General features: G+C 38.9%; 1 long non-coding RNA gene and 1 other non-coding gene across 2 annotated transcripts; one reads left to right on the plus strand and one right to left on the minus strand.

The window, feature by feature from the left end:
• The first annotated feature begins 9,392 nt into the window (after window positions 1-9,392).
• Window positions 9,393-10,486, plus strand: LOC134803482 (uncharacterized). Its single transcript, XR_010145992.1, has 2 exons — window positions 9,393-9,526; window positions 9,980-10,486. It is a non-coding gene; the product is annotated as an uncharacterized LOC134803482 (long non-coding RNA).
• Window positions 10,487-12,553: 2,067 nt separating this feature from the next.
• On the minus strand, window positions 12,554-12,626 carry Trnan-auu (transfer RNA asparagine (anticodon AUU)). The gene has a single exon. It is a non-coding gene; the product is annotated as a tRNA-Asn (tRNA).
• Window positions 12,627-19,560: the final 6,934 nt, after the last annotated feature.

Genomic DNA, 19,560 nt, shown 5'->3' on the forward strand with positions numbered 1-19,560 from the left:
CGTTAAAAAGCGCTTTAGTAGTTTTTAAATCCCTATTATATCTCATCGCTGTAAACGTCACAATGACTCTTTTATATCACAAAACTGTTGTATAGTGGTTTTGTTTTTTCTTTTAAAAGACAACAGCGTTATAGTTGAGTTTTTATGTCTTTTATAAACCGAGTTAGATACATAAAGGTAGAAAACGACTACTTGTAAATGATAAATTTGATCTGTAATGGCTACTTATATCTGGCTTATATAAGTTCAGGCCTAAGCCACATAATGTGGTTCCGTACAAAATATTTTTATATTTTAATGAATTGATAAAAAAGACCCCAGTGATATTAGTGACTGTAGGTGAGATTTATCATCAATGATTTAATACAAGCATAAAATCGTGACGGTTTAGATATTTATCGACATCTATTATTAGCACATTTTTTTTACCAATCACACTGAAAAAGGAAACAACAGTAATGACTACATCTAAATTAAAAAAAAAATCCTATATCTTTCTAAAGAGTTTGTAGGTGTAACTGGGTCACAGCAAAATTCTTTAGGAACCCTAATTTTAATCATGATGGCGGTGAATATTTCGTCGTAAGTTCTATAGTTAGCCTATAAAAGCGTCGGATTTACTTCTTGGCTGTATAGTAGTAACTATGGTGAATATCATAATATTTTATTAAATTATTTTATTAAAAACATAAATAAATCGAGGGGCATTTAAGATTCCTCATTAAACTAATACTATTCTAACGGTAAAACTTCCGTCCCATATACTTTTTGCACTAAGGACCGAATTATTCGACATCTAAATGGCGCATATTAATATAAAGTCTTTACTTATCACCATTTTACTTAGTACCGTTTTTGTGAAGTAAACACACAACAAAACCACTCATAACAGTTGATGGAAAACTTGATAACAAATTTCGTAGTAAAGGAACTATGAATTCTACAATAGTATAAAAAAGCACTATAATACAATTTCAAATACTACTATAGTATAAAACAAGCACTATAATGGAATCTCAAATGCCACTATAGTATAAATTAACACTATAATGGCGTTACTGACAACAAATTATCACAAAAGTGATCATCACATCACTTTTATAGACCTAAAACGTCACGACTGACACTGCTACAGGTCTACTATATCACTGAATGGCACATAAGATGCGCCATTTCGGCTTTATACAATCGTCTTTGGTCTTTTATAGGACCTTAGGTGGTATTTGGGAAACGTTCTATCGACTACTATAGAACCACAAATTGTTACTTGGGTACCACTTCTATACGATCCTACCTTCTATGTTCAAGACCAAAAAAAGTATACAATGTTGCCACTGCAATAATTTGTTTTTAAATAGTAAATTCCTTTTGATAAATAATCACGCTAAGATAATTTATTTATTGGTAATTTTACTCCTACGATTTAAAAAAGTACTTTTACTTACTTATTTTTACATAAATACGAGACGCGCTAGTAAAAAGTGGCAACATTGTCTTACTTTTTTTGGTCTTGAATTACGATTTTCAGATAGTACCTATAACTGGATAAGGCATGCGGGGTGGGGTAAATGACCGAACGGGATAGTTTTATGTATCTTTCAGTAGGAGTAGCAGAGAAAGCGCTATTATTGTTTGTCCTTGTCACACCCCTCACATTTTTATTCCCCACCGTAAATTTAGTATGCTTTGCTTTATTTGCGGCGCGCTGCGCCGCGCGGACGCGGCGGCCCGGTAGCATCCTAAGTGGTATACGCGTGCCTCCGTGAGGGACAAAACATACGCAATGCGACAATATTAAAAACACGTTTTAACATTCCTGACAACATACCAAAAACATCTACGTAATTCGGTCGGGTTATTTGTTGCCCACCATAAACCATACTAAATTTATGGTGGGGAACAAACAAAAAGTGAGACTGTGACAAGGACAAGCAATAATACCGCTTTCTCTGCTACTCCTACTGAAAGTTCCATAAGTGCATCTCGTTCGGTCGTTTGGCCCCTCCCCCGTTTCAACTCTATATTATTGTACATCTATGCGTGGATGTCATGGTCTGGCCATGTAGAAGCTGACTGACCGACTGCGGCGCTACATCTTTTAACCTTTTCGACGCCGTGTCAAACACAAAAGCTGTCACTCGGACGCCACGTCACCGAAGTGTCAAAACTGAAATTGAACTTTATGCATATGCACGTAGGTGTATGTTGCTCTGCGGTCTGTGACCGATTAATCGGTCTTTGGCGTTGAACCTGCGGTGCGGATATATCGGTCATTGGCGTCCAAAAGGTTAAAAGTTGTCAATTCTTGCCATCATATATATTTTTTAATTTTAATTTTTTTTTTAATTTAATGTAATTTAGTTACGATATAGATTCTATGGTCCGAAATAAATGATTTTTTTTGTCATAACTATTGTTTTTCAGGTGCTAACGGAATGCGGCTGCATTCCTTTCCCAACCCAAAAAGGGACCTACCGAGATTTTCCGCGTGGGTGGAGGCGGTGGGCTCGATGAAGGAACTAGACCCCGATTATATTTACAAAAGGCGGAGAGTGTGCCATGCTCACTTTGAGCTGAATTTTTTAACATGGTCTTGTCGGCTCAGCCCAGATGCCGTCCCAACCCTGCGCTTACCTGGTGAGCTCCTGTCAATGTTTGTCAATTTACTCTTATATTTACATACATACATCACTGGCTCAGTGACCCAAAGAGGATCTTGGCCTCTGACACAAGAGAGCGCCATTCTGCCCTATTCTGCGCCACTTCACGCCAGTTGGGTATTCCGAGGGCGGACAGGTCTTTTTCGGCTTCGTCACTCCAGCGGTATCTAGGACGCCCAGACGGACGTTTTCCCCCCGGGTGCCCCACATACGCTCTTCTCACAGCACGATCCTCCCCCATCCTCTCCAGGTGCATAAGCCAGCGGACTCTTATATTTACTCTTAGATATTTGTTCCTGAGTCATGGTTGTTTTCTATGTATGTATTTTAAGTATTTATATATGTATTATATATGTCGTTGTCTGAGTACCCACAACACAAGCCTTCTTGAGCTTACTGTGGGACTTAGTCAATCTGTGTAAGAATGTCCTATAATATTTATTTATTTATTTACTCTTAATATGCTTCAATGTCTAATATCCATTTTTTTTCTAACAGCCCAGCCAACTACAGCTCCACCTAACATGGAACCGGATGAGAACCAATTTAACGCTCAAGGTACAACAAATAATCTATATCTAGCCTATGTCTACTTACTTGTACAAAACAGTGTGTATAGACCGACCGCTTAAATGAGTCCTCGCCTGCGCGGTACGGGGGCGACGGGGTAGGACGACTAAGGGTGGCGGGGAACGTGCGGGCGGCAGGCGTACGCTTCTTAGTAGGCATAGCTATTCTTTAACTGTAATAATTTATTGTTAAGACTGCGTCGAGCAAAATCAGCGAAAAAGGCAGTCACCGTTTAGTCGCTAGAGTTCACATCTCTTGATAAAAAAAATTAAAATAAATGTCATTATTATCCCAAAGAGTGTGTTTACAACGAATCACCCTTGAAAATCTGAAATCTTTTACAATATAATAAATACACTCATGCAAAGTTGTACCTAAAATGAGATGAACGAGTGTCAGCGTTTAGTAAAATTTGTATAAAAAATCGATGCTCAAGCTATAATATCGAGTAATTTTGTAAGCCAGATAACTGGGCTACAACGAATCAGCCTTTTCCTATTTTTCCTCTGAACACATTCACTGCTCCCAACGCACACGTGCGTTCAGCGTCATATAAGTTTGTTCCTAGGCCACGACCCCTGGCAGTGAATGCGTTAAAGGCAACAGAGAAATTCAATCTTAAATGTAAACTTTCGTAAAATTTCCATACATCCGCCATATCTGTCAAAATTCTCCTTTGATACAGATGCCCAAAGAGTATAATAATATATGTATAGTAATGCTGGGGCTCGTCCGGAGCGGTCGCGTACTTGCGCGTCCCATTTTGATATTTCGTTGTGGCATATATATTGACAGAAATTCATGTCCGTATACGAATGATGATACCAGTGAAAAACTGTGTTCAAAATAAATAGGGTAAATAAATAATGTCACACGGAGATCTAGAGTCATTAAAATTTTGATTTGTTTTTATTCACAAGTCATAATACTTCAAAAATATAACAAATTATTAAAAAAAATATACGAACACAACCAAATCAGTGTAATAAGTTTCTTCCTAGTTCTTCCTAATTCATTCAAAATGAAAAAAAGTTTGAAGATTTGTTTTTTCTTATTGGAATAAATTTCATTGTGCTGGCATTCATATTACGTCATTTTAAAAACATATATGACATAATGTCAATATACTAGATAGATAATTTATCAACAAAATTCTTCACATTTTAACGTAAACAATTTTAATTATTAAAATTTTATTTATGAAGACGAAGCAATGTTCACATAATTTGAGCAATAAAAATCTTTACTTAGTTTCACCCAGTTTTGTTGCTATTCTAAAGAGCTATCACGTGCTTTGAGTTAAAGTTAATTCAATGATATATTTTTTATCAAGAGTCGACCTGCAGTCTCAGCGAGTTTTAGTGGCTATACAGGGTGTCCCATAAGTTACACTTCACAGTGTCATGGAGGTAGACCAGGCCAAGAGGACCCAAACCAACTTAACATGACCCCAGTAAAAGTGGCACGGTTTTCGAGTTATTGCCAAATTAAGTTTTTTCATTAATTTTGACTCGTTTTAACATTGTTAGTGCTAGTGTGCACTCGGAAAGGTCTCAACGTTATTTTTTTTTTATGTGTACGGCATCATGAATAGTTAGTTGAGATAACAGAATAGGTTTTTTATCGATAAACAATGTAAAATGCAAAAATGTACGGGTTTAATCTTGAATTAAATTCAGAGCGAAACATTAATTTCGACTTTGACCACCTGTCGTGAAATAAAATTACAAAAAAGTAATGGGCGAATAACGTCAAGCTATTGAGCATGTTATGCAGATTCAAAAAATGGTATGACACATGTACCTTCCTGCAATAAAATAGGAATTACTATCATCTTTCGAAAGCCTCATATAAAATAAGTTAAAACTAGGAAATCAGCAATCCGTTGCTACTTATTAAAAATAACGATTTATGTTAAGATATCTAATTCTGGATACAGAAATTAAAAAACGCCTATTCAGTATTTCCCGAATGCCTAAAAGAAAGAGATGGAAAATGGTTATTAAGGATATCATTGAGTTGATAGCCGTCCAGGCTAGTCGTCTTTGGAATTCACTCCCTCTAAATATTAGACAAGCTCCAAGTAAGTTTTCTTTTAAGCGGTTGTTGCGTAAGCATTTGCTAAAACAAGAGTTCGAATAATATCCATCATTATTATATTTATAGTATGTATTGTATAAATATGTAGTAGTTTATATATATTTTATTTATTTATGTAGTTTATATGTATAGTTTGCTTTTTTTATATTCACTGAATAGGTATATTTCTCTCTCTGCACCAATTGTAGATGTCTGTTTGGCCCTATGGTTGACTGGTAGAGAATGCCATTTGGCATTAAGTCCGCCATTTGTACATTTTTGTATATACTTTGTGCAATAAAGTTTAAATAAATAAATAAATAAAGGTTCAAAGAATAATTTGACAAAATCTGAAAATTTACCCTTCTCTACCCCCTCTTAACATACTTGTAATGAGACTAATGAGTCACCATTATTTTTAAGTTTAATATTTGTACGCCAATAGGCAAAACACAGAGCTCTATTTATTATTTTATATATAAGACCTTAACTGTACCTGTGTTCCACAAATACATTTTTACTTTACAGTTAAAGTAGAAAAGGAACAGGTGAAGGATGAATCAGTATGCAAGGAGGAGCCCCCGGGCTCCGACACAGGATCCTGTGGCCCCGGGCTATACTCCGCACAGGCAGAGCTTGCGTCCGAGCTGTATATAGAGACCCAGCATCTGGGTGAGTTGCTTTATGTTAAAAACACTGACATGAATACCCTCGTAAGGCCCATTGTGCTAAAAAAATGCACCTACACTCTGTTTCAATCTAATTCGAACCTTTCAAACACTATACAGGGTGGAAAAATAAGTCGGGCCCTGGAGGAAAACTACCTTAAATCCTTAAGTTGGCTCATTTTACTTAAAGTAGACATTCATTTATTTTAAAAAAGAAACAAAACTGCATTCAAAGATTTTTCTTTTTTTCTTCAATTTCGCTTGTCTAAAAATATTCTTGAGTACTAAATATTCGATTTTATGGATATTTTGTACGACAGACGAGTGTAAGATCTAATGTTTCTTGGAGAAATGTTATCATTAACTTTAACTGGATCGATTAATGGAAAAAAATACCGAGTGTATATTTTTTGGAAGTTTTACTCGGTTCGATTCCCGGTCGAGACAAGCAAATTTTTAAAAAACTTTAAATGCAGTTTTGTTTCTTTTTAAAAATAAAGGAATGTCTCCTTTAAGTAAAATGAGCCAACTTAAGGATTTAAGGTAGTTTCCCTCCAGGGCCCGACTTATCTTTCCACATTGTATAAGGCATCAAGATTTAACACATTAATTGCCACCCAGCCAAATAAGACATCCGCGCCGCCACAACAATTTCGTCATATAAAGCAGTAGTACCACGAGCCTGACTATTGGGTCATCCGGCCTGGGAACGAAATCATAAAATACCCGATAGTCGGGTTTTCGGCACTGAATGTGTTAAGTGATGAAATGAAAAACCTAGTGACTTAAAGTTTAAACTCAAATGTTTATTTGCAATCCTAGAAATAGAGCGGGTGAAGAAAGAGCCAGTATGCGAGGAGCCCTGGGGCTCCGACACGGGACGTGAAGGCCCCGGGCACTATGAACAGGACGAGGCAGGGCTCGTGCCAGACCACGTACAGTCTATAGTGGATAAAGGCGAGTTGCTTTATCTATTAAATCATCTAATACAACCCTTATTGTGTTAGCAATAAAGGCCAAAAGCTGGCGCGCCTCGCGGCTCTGCACTTCGTTTTTTTTTAGCATTAGAAAAAAAGGTAACCGCTGCGCGCAAAAACCCGTATTGCTAACGTCGGCGAGAAGACTGCTAGGCTCAAATGGGATTGGGTCGGTCACGTCTGCCGCATGCATCCAGACAGATGGGCTAGTGTAGCTACCAAGTGGATGCCAGAAGGAGAGCGCGGACGCGGCAGGCCCAGACGGAGATGGCGGGACGACCTAGACACCTTTCTCAGTAACTGGCCAGAGCAGGCGCTATGTCGGGAGTCGTGGAAGACAAGGGGAGAGGCCTTTGCCCAGCAGTAGGACACCTTAATAGGCTAGTATAAAATATGGAAAAAAGGTAAACAATATTGACGTGTCCTTCTATTGAAAATGATTGAAAAACGCTTTTAAAAATTAGTTTATATTACTCGTTAAAGCAAAAGAATGTAAATAATCGTATATGATTTATAACTGTTACATATTTACTATGACTTATTTAAAACAAGTTTTTTTAATAAAAAGATACGTCATTAATTCAAGATCGCTTACCTTCTTTCTAATGCTAAAAAAACTGACTATTATATAAGTTATTTTGTATGCCATATGGCGAAGCATAGTGATACATACTTACTATATGTATATTTAAGGCCTACCTATGTTCAACAAATAATTTGGAATTGCCAACATAATATGGATGTATTTGTATCCGAAATAAATGCTTTCATTTCATAAATATTTTATCTAAGGCAATACAATTGGAAAATAGTCCTTTATGTCATTCCTATATAATCTACTAATGAATACCACAAGCTTCTTAATAAATAACCATAATGTTTATTCGCAGTTAAAGTAGAAAAGGAATGGGTGCAGGATGAATCAGTATGCAAGGAGGAGCCCCCGGGCTCTGACACAGGATCCTGTGGCCCCGGGCTATACTCCGCACAGGCAGAGCTTGCGCCCGAGCTGTATATAGTGACCCAGGATAGGGGTGAGTTGCTTTATTTAGCGCCACTTGCACCATCCCACAAACCCAAGGTTAACTGGTTAAACTGTTAACCCAGTGTCAAATTGTACTGGTAACGACAGTAACTCCAGGTTTAACCGGTTATCCCCGGGTTAGTAAATGGTGCAAGTCGCCTTTATACGTTAAAAACACGAACATGAATACCCTCGTAAGGCCATTGGCGATCAACCCAGGTGCGTCCGTCCCGGAGAACCCAAGACTCCAGCGCGCGTGGGACGATGTAGGGTGTAAGGCCACCTTGGACGGTCTGGTGGGGAACGCTTCGGGTGTGGACCGCGCAAGGCTTCTGGCAGTGTCGCGGCCGGAATTAGGGGCTTGGCTGCAGGCGTTACCCTCACCTCAACTGGGTTGGGTGCGTTACTCGACGGTGACTCGTTGCGGGTGTCCGTCGCTCTCCGCCTGGGCTGCGATGTATGTCGACCACACTTATGCATCTGCGGTTCCACGGTGGGGGCTGACTGACATCGTGCATTGAGTTACCGTCGATGCGTCGGGAGGCATCCGCGTGACCATGCCTTGAACTACATCGTCCAGAGTGTAAGCATCACAGTAATGAATATCCTGTACGTGGCCTTATACTGGTGAAACCGTGTAGTATGCACCCGGCTTTATAATCTGTGGTTGTTGTGTTTATGACTATGTTCAGTTTTTATGGAGAACTGTCAGATATGTTTTTCGGAGGGAATACGATTGTGTTACTGGAGATACATGAATAAGCTCATCAAAATAAGAATAATTAATAAAACTGAATTAAATTCATAGAAATTGAAGTTTGATTCTATAAGAGGGCGCTCAGGTCAGCGGGTGTTCCATCCGTACTTGAGCCTCCGGGTCTAAGTCGCACGGACGGCAAGCGGCCTGATGGCCTAACCTTAGTGCCGTGGGAGAGAGGACGGTGCCTGGTCTGGGACGCTACGTGCGTCAGCACCTTCGCCGCCTCTCATGTCAGTCGCACGGCACGCGCGGCCGGAGCGGCGGCCGAGTCTCAGGCGGCGATGAAGCGCCAAAAGTATGTTCCCTTGGGCTCAGGGTATATTTTCGTCCCTTTTGCGGTGGAAACGGCGGGCTGCTGGGGTGCTGACGCGAAACAATTTATGCGTGACATAGGCCGTCGACTCAGGCAAAAGGGAGAGGATCCCCGCTCCGAATCGTTTCTGGTGCAGAGGCTGTCCATAGCCATCCAGCGGGGTAATGCCGTCAGTATTATGGGCACTTTTGCACCAGAAGCGATAAAGAACGGGTTTGACTAATAGTTATTCTTTGTAATTATTTAAGATGTATAATTCCATTGTAAAATTAATTAATAAATACAGTATAATACCAAGCTTCTTAATAAATACCATAATGTTTATTCGCAGTTAAAGTAGAAAAGGAACAGGTAAAGGATGAATCAGTATGTAAGGAGGAGCCCCCGGGCTCCGACACAGGACCCTGTAGCCCCGGGCTATACTCCGCACAGGCAGAGCTTGCGCCCGAGCTGTATATAGAGACCCAGCATAGAGGTGAGTTGCTATACAATTTTTTTTATGTTTTACGATCTTTTTGTGAAATTCTTAGTGTTAAATTTGATCTGTATAATAATCCAATGTTATTATGGAATAATATTAACATCAATAAATTGCTCTGATAATTAGATTAAGATAATATGTACCTAATAACTATTCGTAAGTGCTTGTTCCTAGGCCTACGTGAATAAAGTATATTTTGACTTTGACTTTATTTATACGTTAAAAACACGGACATGAATACCGGAACTTCCTTGACAAAATTCTTGTTTTACTCGTAGATAACTTTTATGTTTTAACAATGTTAAAATGTTCTTTGTTTCAGTTGCAAACCAAAAGGTTGTCGGTCAATAAGGCACTATTTCCATATAGCTTCAATTTGAAATCAGCCTTATTGACAACCGACTATGTGGTACCTTTTGGTTGAAAACGTCACGTTCTTTGTTTCAGTTGCAAACCAAACAGGATTCACCAAAAGAGATCCACTGCAGAAGTGCGAAGTTCAACACAAGTCCATCTCTGACCAGAACCAATCACCAGAGAGTCAGGCACAGAACGCTGCTGATCAACGAATGGCTGTAGCGGGCACTCCGCAAGACATCGACGAAGTCTTCGAATGCGAGACATGTGGCAAAACATTCAATCAAATATTCTACTTTACCTCACATATGCAACTACACGAGTACAACTTGAAAATCGTTGAAACAGAAACGAAAACATACTCCTGCGAAACGTGCGGAAAACAATTTACGACTAATAAGCTTTTATTCGAGCACGAGTTGACACACGTACCCCTTGAGTACCCTTGCGAAATTTGCGATAAAACGTTTAGTTTTATGTATCAACTGACGAATCATACAAGAGTTCACATGGGTGAGAAACCATACAAGTGCACTATGTGCTCAAAACAATTCGCGTTGCGTGGCGCTTTTGCTAAACACGAACGAAGGCACACTGCGCAGACACCGTATGTTTGCAATGTATGCGATAAGCGCTTTAGATATAACAGTATTTTGACTAGACATAGACAGACTCATACCACCCCAACCCCCCCGACCCCGTCCCGACCCCGTGTAACGGGAAAAGGCGAGGAGGAAGAAGAAGAAGAAGATAGACAGACTCATACCATACGCAAAAAGAAGTTCTCCTGTGACGAATGTGGTTATCAATGTTACGATAATTATTCTCTAACTATTCATACGAGGGTTCACACTGGCGAACGACCCTACGTCTGCGAAATATGCGGAAAAAAATATACAAGTAAATCTAGTTTAATCGCTCATGGTGAAACTCATAGCGGCGGGTACTCGTGCGACATATGTAAAACGACATACTCATATTTAAGTAGTTTAAAGTATCATACCAAAAAGTATCACAGTTAGACATTGCCATCCATACATCAGTTACCAAAACGACTATTATTTTCGTAGTCGACATCTAGCGTCAAGAAGCGGAATTATCAGTACTGCTACTCGACACTAGATGGCACGTATGTTGCGACTGACGAAGTGTTTCGCTCGACAATTTACAACTAATATTAGTAATATTACAAGCAGAAGGAGTTGAAAATAGAGTTCCGGTTAATCCGGTTATAATATTAGCAGAAAATTGTTGAGCATTAGTCTTTCCATTCGTCGCGACATCTATTGTCGAGTAGCAGTACTGATAATTCTACTACTTGACGCTAGATGTCGACTACGAAAATAATAATCGTTTTGGTAACAAAACTAATGTATGGAGTGAGCATTGCCTAAAGATATTCAAGAACGTATTGAAAAATTGAAAAAAGATGTAAGGAGTGTTACAAACATGGTAAATAGTAGAGTCGTTGTATCAGCACGAGTTCAAGATGTTCTCTAAGCGCTGATAGCCTAGCAGTAAGAGCGTGCGACTTTCAATCCGGAGGTCGCGGGTTCAGGTCCCGGGTCGTAACCAATGAGATTTTTGGAACTCATGTACGAAATATCATTTGATATTTACCAGTTGCTTTTCGGTGAAGGAAAACATTGTGAGGAAACCGGACTAATCCCAATAAGGCCTAGGGGCCTAGGGGCCTAGGCGCTCTGGGTTGGAAGGTCAGATGGCAGTCGCTTTCGTATAAACTAGTGCCTACGCCAATTCTTGGGATTAGTTGTCAAGGGCTTGTGTACAAATCACGCGAGGTTCGATAGGAGACGATCGAAAAAATCACGATAGATCACGTTGGGGGAGGGGGGTGTAAGGAGACCTCGAAGGTATTCTCGGTTAAACATAAATCTTCACTCCGCACTTCAAAATAGCGAATTTTGGAGCGCGTGGCCTTGACCGGTCGGATAGAAAAAAATCAAAAAAATACACGTGAGGTTATATAGGGGGGAGGGGGGTAGCCAAAAACCGTACCAAATGTCACCAAGGGGCAGGGGGGTCAAAAAGTAGCCGAAAACACCTCGCGTGATTTGTGCACAACCCCCAAGCTGACCCCAGGCTGCCATGAGCCGTGGCAAAATGCCAGGATAACGCGAGGAAGAAGAAGATAATTAAGAGAACACACACTGGCGAGAAGCCATACAGTTGCGAAATATGCCAGAAGCAGTTTGCGCAATCAGCTTAATCAAGGTTACATAGGAGAAAACATACCCGCGAAACGACTTCAACAACAACACCTTCAGGGTGCTGTTGCGTCTGCCACGCTTCTGCAGCGCGTCAGGCATGTTCGCGGACGCACAGGTAGACAGTTTCTCTGCTACAATAAGAAAGTCGCAGAGTGCTTGACAGTAGCAACAGTATCCTGAGTGTTATAGCGGGTAGGCTCGATAGTCGCTATATGCAGCACTGGTCGAACCTGCACCGTTCCTTAGCTCCTTACGAAATGTAGTAAGATATCTAATAAGTTGAGTAAGTACTAACATAGTCTTAAACAAGTTCCTGCATGTATATGTTCGACTAACCTGTTTGTTATGGATTTTTGTGGAACGAAATAAATGATTTTTATTTTTATTATTTACTTAGCTAAGCTTCGAATAAATTTAAAAGTGGATAAATTACTGTCTTGGGTGAGACTTGAACTCACGGCCTCTGGATCAATACTCCAGCGCTCTGCCATCTGAGCCACCAAGACCTCATCCATAGCCAGCAAATCTTTCCACCATAGCCGTAACACGGTAGCCGTTTAAGAAGTGTAACGCTTTTAAGGTAGATGTCGCCAGGGTCCCCTTGACCCGTAATATGGTGGAAAGATTTGCTGGCTGGATGAGGTCTTGGTGGCCAAGATGGCAGCGCGCTGGAGTATCGATCCAGAGACCGTGAGTTCAAGTCTCACCCAAGACAGTAATTTTTCCACTTTCAAATTTATTCGAAGCTTAGTAGCATCGTTAGCAGACGTTTCTGCTTGTTAAAAATTTAGACTTCTTAGCTGTAAATAAATATTTGAGGAAACCTCGTTATCAATGTTACAGTTCATTAACCTCGTAAGACCCAGCATATAAAGTCTTAAATTTTTTAGTTTGAACCTTATTCTATAAGTAAATAGGAACGAATTTCGTTTGTTTTAAAAAGCATTGAAACATAAGGAATGCTACTTTATTTGGTTCATGAAAGGTTCAAATTAGATTGCACGAATATGTACATTGTAATGTACGTTTAGTCTCAGGAGGTTAAAAATAAGGGTTGGCAAAAATTATGTACCTTTTATATACCTACTGTACCTTAAATTCGCTTCTAACAGGTACCATACAGGTTGAGCCATTTAGGGTACTAATTAAATTGGTTGTCCAATATATACCCATGAGGTATCGTCTTGGGTCGTCCCATTCGTTTTTCGTCAAGTTCTTAAACTAGTCCTATTCTGCTTTCGTCACTCATTCTACATTCGTCACAATCGTCGGTGGCTTTCAATGAAGAATGAGTGAGGAAAGCAGAATAGGACTAATTTAAGAACTTGACGAAAAACGAATGGGACGACCCAAGACGATACCCCCAATGAAACGTCTAATTTAGTTTGAACCCTAAATGTTGAATCACGTAGCGTGACTGTACATAACTTCGCCTTAACTAGTATTAAATCGTAAGTTTAATTTCCGATTTCCACTGTAAATCGTATTATAAGCGGTAATTCAACAAATTAATTAGATTACGTTTTAGTATATTTTTCTTTATAAATAGGCGAAGTGCGGGATTTTACAACGCTATTTATGCAGCTATATTAATTGTGAATTCAATGAATACCTACTTAAAATCATTTTAATATTTTACTTGGTGGAAGTCGGGCACGAACGGTGAAGTTAGGGTTTTCCGCGGTAGATAGTTTTGCCATCCCTAATTTCCAATGAATTCCAATATTAATTAACAGGGTTTGTTTAAGAGACCTTTTTTTTTAGATATTTTATGTTTGAATATTAAATAGATTTTAAATTTAAGCTAGTTAATAATTTAGTTTTGTCTTAGAGCATTTAATAACTGGAGTCGCCTTTAAGAGCTTACCCCCTCTGCCGAAAAAGTTGCACAATAGGCCTGATGACAAATTTTGAAATCCCTTTTATTATTGTCGGTACACTTGTATTGGTTCCGAAAAACACAATATTTCAGCTATACTCATAAGATTTAACATAGATAATTGCATTTTATTATAGCTAGTTTAAACATCGCGCGAAAACGCCTCGCATGCCATTTGTGACGTCATTATTTAGTTGGTGGTAGGGTGGTAGACATTGTTTACATACTTACAGTTACGAATTTCCCTTGAATCCGAATGATATTGTTAATTCAGCACCATATATTACGATTAGGGATGATAAATACATTACAACAATTTATCACAATAACTCATTTTACACAAAAACTCTCACACGGTTGCAGTTTAAGATGAATTATTTAGATACATGTAAATTTTGAGTGAAAATCACCGAGCGCCGGTTTTACTTTTTAATTTTTCATTTTTTCTAATTACGACAGCCAACAAGGCAATGATAGTTCCATTCAGCCAAATAATTAAAAGTTTGTTGTTGAAATATCGTATTATTTAGCATTTTATTTAAATAATAACAAATAGATATCTATTTTATATCGTGTAATAATATTTATTGTACGTAATAAATGTTTAGTGGCGAAATAATATTTTTTTTGCACCTTTCGAACTCTTTGGTGAGGACGTATAGATTTCGGTCAATGAGGTTGTCTATGTTGCTCTAAGAAATATGTTATGGATTGATGACGTCACTGTTTGGAACGCTTCTGATTGGCGTTTCAGTAATAATGGCCGATTGGAGAATTTTGCACTTTTATTTTATTGAATATCTTAATAATCCTTCAGTTTATACTGAGATTAGGCCATTTTTTAGAATCATATTAACATATATGTTTCTTTGAAACCATTATTTCCATGATTCTTTGTTACTTGCAACAGGCCTATTGTGCAAACTTTTGTATGGACTGACATGGCTATGTACGTTACGTACAAATCATGTAGAAATAGTAACATTTGACGTCCCCTCCCGCAAAAATTGGCAGATTGTTTCGTAAAGAAAATGACAGTCATGATGTCTCCAGTTACTAATTCCTCTAAGAGTTTAGAACCACTGTAAAATGTATTCATCCTTACTTGTGCTATCATGTAAACAAACACTTCCCGAAGACATTATCACGCTTTTCTCTGGAATTACACAATAATTATCACTTAAAATGTTGTTGTATACTTAAAGAAACTCACAAAGTATTGAAATCCACTAAACAACCACTGAAAAATATAATTTGTAATTATATATGTCTGTAAAATTATATAATGTCAAAATAATACACTGGTTTCATATATGAGTCGCTTAACTTCGAACTCGGGTAAATCCATCTGTCAGATTATGCGATTTTGGTATTAAGAAAAGGTAATAGGGTAGATATTTGCTGAGAGGGTCGAATGGATTTACCCGAGTTTGATTGAAGTTAAGCGACACATATATGCATATATCTTTTTTTCTACTCGTGGACTGTAATTCTTGAATTAAGATTTCTTATACCAAACTACAATTGGGTATTTTTAATGTATGGGCTCCCAACTCAACTATAATATTCATTTCGATGCAGTTTAGTCAACTATAATGAAATTGACCAATCACATGCAGCTAGCCGCGATCAAGAGGACGAAACAAAACCATAGCTCAAAATAATTATTTATTTTAGGTTGTATAGTAGAAACAATTGCTTCATAAGTCAGAAATGCGCATGTGACACCCTTAATATAGCAACATCCATAGACTACGAAAACCACTTAGCGTTGCTTGTTAGTCTCCATAGGCTACGGTGGCCGAAATCGAGAAAACAGCTGTCTAAAAATTTAATTTAGCGCGGAGCAAGTACCAGGGCCTCATGAGTTACGAGAAGGTGTCGTTGACCACCCGCCGGGGCGCGTACCAGTATGAAGGTATCGCGGCTGCTTGCGTATCTTAGATTTTGGTTTGGTTTGTTTGTATGATTCTACTAGTTTAAAGTATTAGGCATTTTTATTGATGCGTAGAAAAAGTATTGTATACAATACTGATATAATCAAGCTTTTCAATCTCGTACCTTTATACTTAGACAACTCAGCAAGCTTCGTTGTCTAAACACGGTACTCGACTGAAAAGCTCTCTATTATATCACGATTGTATAAAATACTATATTGCGTCCATGTTCATTTTTACGTAGGATGGTATTAAAACATTATAAAGTCGGTACAAGATACCCTGTTAGGGCATGGCAATAATCTTAATACTAATGGTGACTATTTACAAGTAATACTTGTTTTATTTACCTCCCTCTTTCTCTTTACCTCTTAGACTTAGAGCATTTAATTACTGGAGTCGCCATTAAGAGCTTACCCCTCTGCCGAAAAACTTGCACAATTGTGCAAACTTTTGTATGGACTGACATGGCTATTTGTACGTTACGTACAATTCATGTAGAAATAGCAATACATTTGACGTCCCCTCCCCCGCAAAAATCGCTCTAAGCTCTTAGAGCATTTAGTAACTCGAGACGCTGGCTGACTGTCATTTTCTGTACAAAACAGTCTGCCGATTTTTGCGGGGGAGGGGACGTCAAATTTATTGCTATTCCTACATGATTTCTACATAACGTACCATAACCATGTCAGTCCATACAAAAGATTGCACAACCGTGCAAGGTTTTCGGCAGAGGGGTATAAGCTCTTAAAGGCGACTCCAGTTATTATTAAATGCTCTAAGCTTTACCTAGATCGTGCGGATTATGTTAATTAAAGCCAATGGTATTATTTCAAATAATGGCAATATTAATGCAAGAATTAATGCCAAAGCGTCAACAGAAAGATCGCGGGGTTATAATAGAACGAACTCGTACAGTGAGACGATAATTTAATGCAAGGATCTAATTTACGATGAAAAGTGTTGTCATGATAAGAATTACTAGATCGCGGGTCAGTCGCAAAGAACCGTGTCCCGGATAGTATGGGTTCTGGGCCATGACGCGTCCCGAAGTAACTTATATACCATTAGATAGTGCATAGCCTATATCGTTCTTATGTGCGTATTTGGTGGGCATACCTTGCTAGCAAAAAATATCGCCTGTAATTTATCTGTAAAATTTTAAAATATTGTATTCATGCTTTACAAATGCCAGATTCAGTTTTTTTTTTATGTTTGACTTTGGCCATACTTCAATTTAAATGGAAATCGTCACCGCCACGCGCTACAAATTATTATTCACAAAAAAATATGTGAGTGCCTATTTTAAAGTGATACTTCTTAGAATGAGGAATAAATAAGCTAAATTGTACAATTTTTTATTTAGTACAAATCGCCACACTGTGATGGTAAAGGCCAAAATAGTCCTAAAAAATACATATAATTTTCATTTTGTGCAAAAATCGGTTTATTTGTATGAAAAGGTATAACGATTGTTTCAAAAATGAATTTCTCGCCCCTAAATTATACAAAAATGATAGAGTTAGACCGTAAAAAGTCTGCAGCGATTTTGATAGCCCACGCAGTGCAAATGTCATTTTAAACGTCAAACTTCTATGAAATTATGACGTATAAATAACACTTCCACTGCGTGGGCTATCAAATCCGCTGCAGACTTTTATTGGTGCGACTATATATAACTTGCCCTAGTTGCTAAGAGCATGAAGAAATATAGAATAAATTGGACCTGGGGAGCCGACCATTTCCCCTCTTCCCTTTTTTTTGATACACGGTACGATCTCGTTGCTACCGGGCCAAATCAGTACATTATTTGGTAATAAGCGTGGCATCTAACACAACCAATAAAACCACCATGATTAGAAATGGGAGACATATTTTATAAGATTTGACAGTATCCAAATCATGAAGAATCTTCAGATATATAAACGGCAATTAAGCCACCAGTGTTGGGTTGCCTATAATCGTATGCCCACTTCACATAACAATGAAACTATTTTTCCGTGAATGTACTCGTAAAGCCTTCGGAAGCCGGTGTTGCTCGAAGCGTAAAGCCCTATCCGTTAGTATGCGATTCATTAATGGACGCACCATGGCCCAAATCGGGACACGGTTCTTTCGTCAATCATCGCCTCCCGACTGTCGACTACAAAATAACCCGAGTTTTGGTAAGAAAACTGATGTATGGAATTAGCACTCTATGCGTACATATTTCTCTATGCTTGACTAATAGCGCCATCTAGTAGTCGTCATGTGAACTAAATATATATATATATATTTTTTCTTTTTCGTCCATCAGGACAGGCTAAAGCTCTAAGCCATACTGCCTAGTCATAAGTAGATTTTTTGTCTTTTCAGTAAGTTCAATCCGGTAAACGTCTTTAAGGCCAAGCCACACCGGATGCGTGTGCGTAGACGTGCACGTGCACGTACGCGTCCCGATGCGTTGTATAATACGAAAACTCATACGAGAGGACACACAGCTTGCATGACGTGTGCGTGACGTGCGCGTACGCGTGACTTGCACGCAACGCAGCTCCGACGAGACAAACCGGCTGCGTGCTGCGTGCACGCTTCCACGCAGCGGAGCGGCAACGTCGCTTCGTTGCGTGCAGTGATGACGTTGTGTTTAACTGCGTTCCCTATGAGAGGGCGAACCGAGCAGGTTCGGACACGCACAGCTCGGTGCTGCATAGGTGCTGTGCGTGTACACGCGCAGCTCGCTTGTATTTATTTACAACTCGGCCGGTGCGCGTGCTGGTTTTTAATATGGATTCAGTGATAAAAGAAAAACTAATTAAAATCGTTCGTCAATACGAATGTATATTTACAACATAGCACAAAGATTACAAAAAATACGTCTTATAAAAAAATTATTTGGCCTGTGGGAACAAATCGATGTTAGGTATTAACGATACTATTGGAAAACAAGGTTGTTGTATTGTGAACTATTGTGCGTTGGTGAATAATATTATGTACTCTCAATTATCTCGATTCAAATATGAGACATTTTTTTCCTCTAATTGCAATGGCGGCATTAGTTGAGCTGCTTCCATTTGCAACGGGAGTTATAATAACATGATGTAGGTACTGTCGCAGGCGTATTTTATTTTACTGCACGCATGACTGAGCTGCAGCGTGCGCTTGCGTGACGTGTGCAGCACACTGCGTGGCGTGCGTTGCGTGACGTGCGCGTCACCCGGTGTGACAGGGGTGCTGCGCACGTCACGCAGAGCACGCCACGCAGCGTGCTGCACACGCAGCCGGTGTGGCTCGGCCTTTAGTAAATACTATTCATATTAGCCTGATAATAATCGGAATTGACCTAATAATTAGGTCAATTCCGATAGTAATGTCTTCAGTAGTCTTCATTTTCAAAATACTTTAAGTAAAAGCTTCTTCCAGTTATTTGGTCATATCCATTACACATCCATTCTCATTGGTGATTTAGCTCTTGTAAAGCGATAGCGAACTTTACAAGGAACACATGGACAACCGGCCGTTAACTCCAAAATGATGGTTAAACGTGCTTCAAGATTAATTCTCCATTCACTGCACATTACCACATTAGTTTACTGTATAATAGGCTATCGATATTACACTTTAAACAATATTAATGAGCAAAAA

This window comes from Cydia splendana, chromosome 26, assembly GCF_910591565.1.
Source record: "Cydia splendana chromosome 26, ilCydSple1.2, whole genome shotgun sequence".
NCBI lineage: Eukaryota > Metazoa > Arthropoda > Insecta > Lepidoptera > Tortricidae > Cydia > Cydia splendana.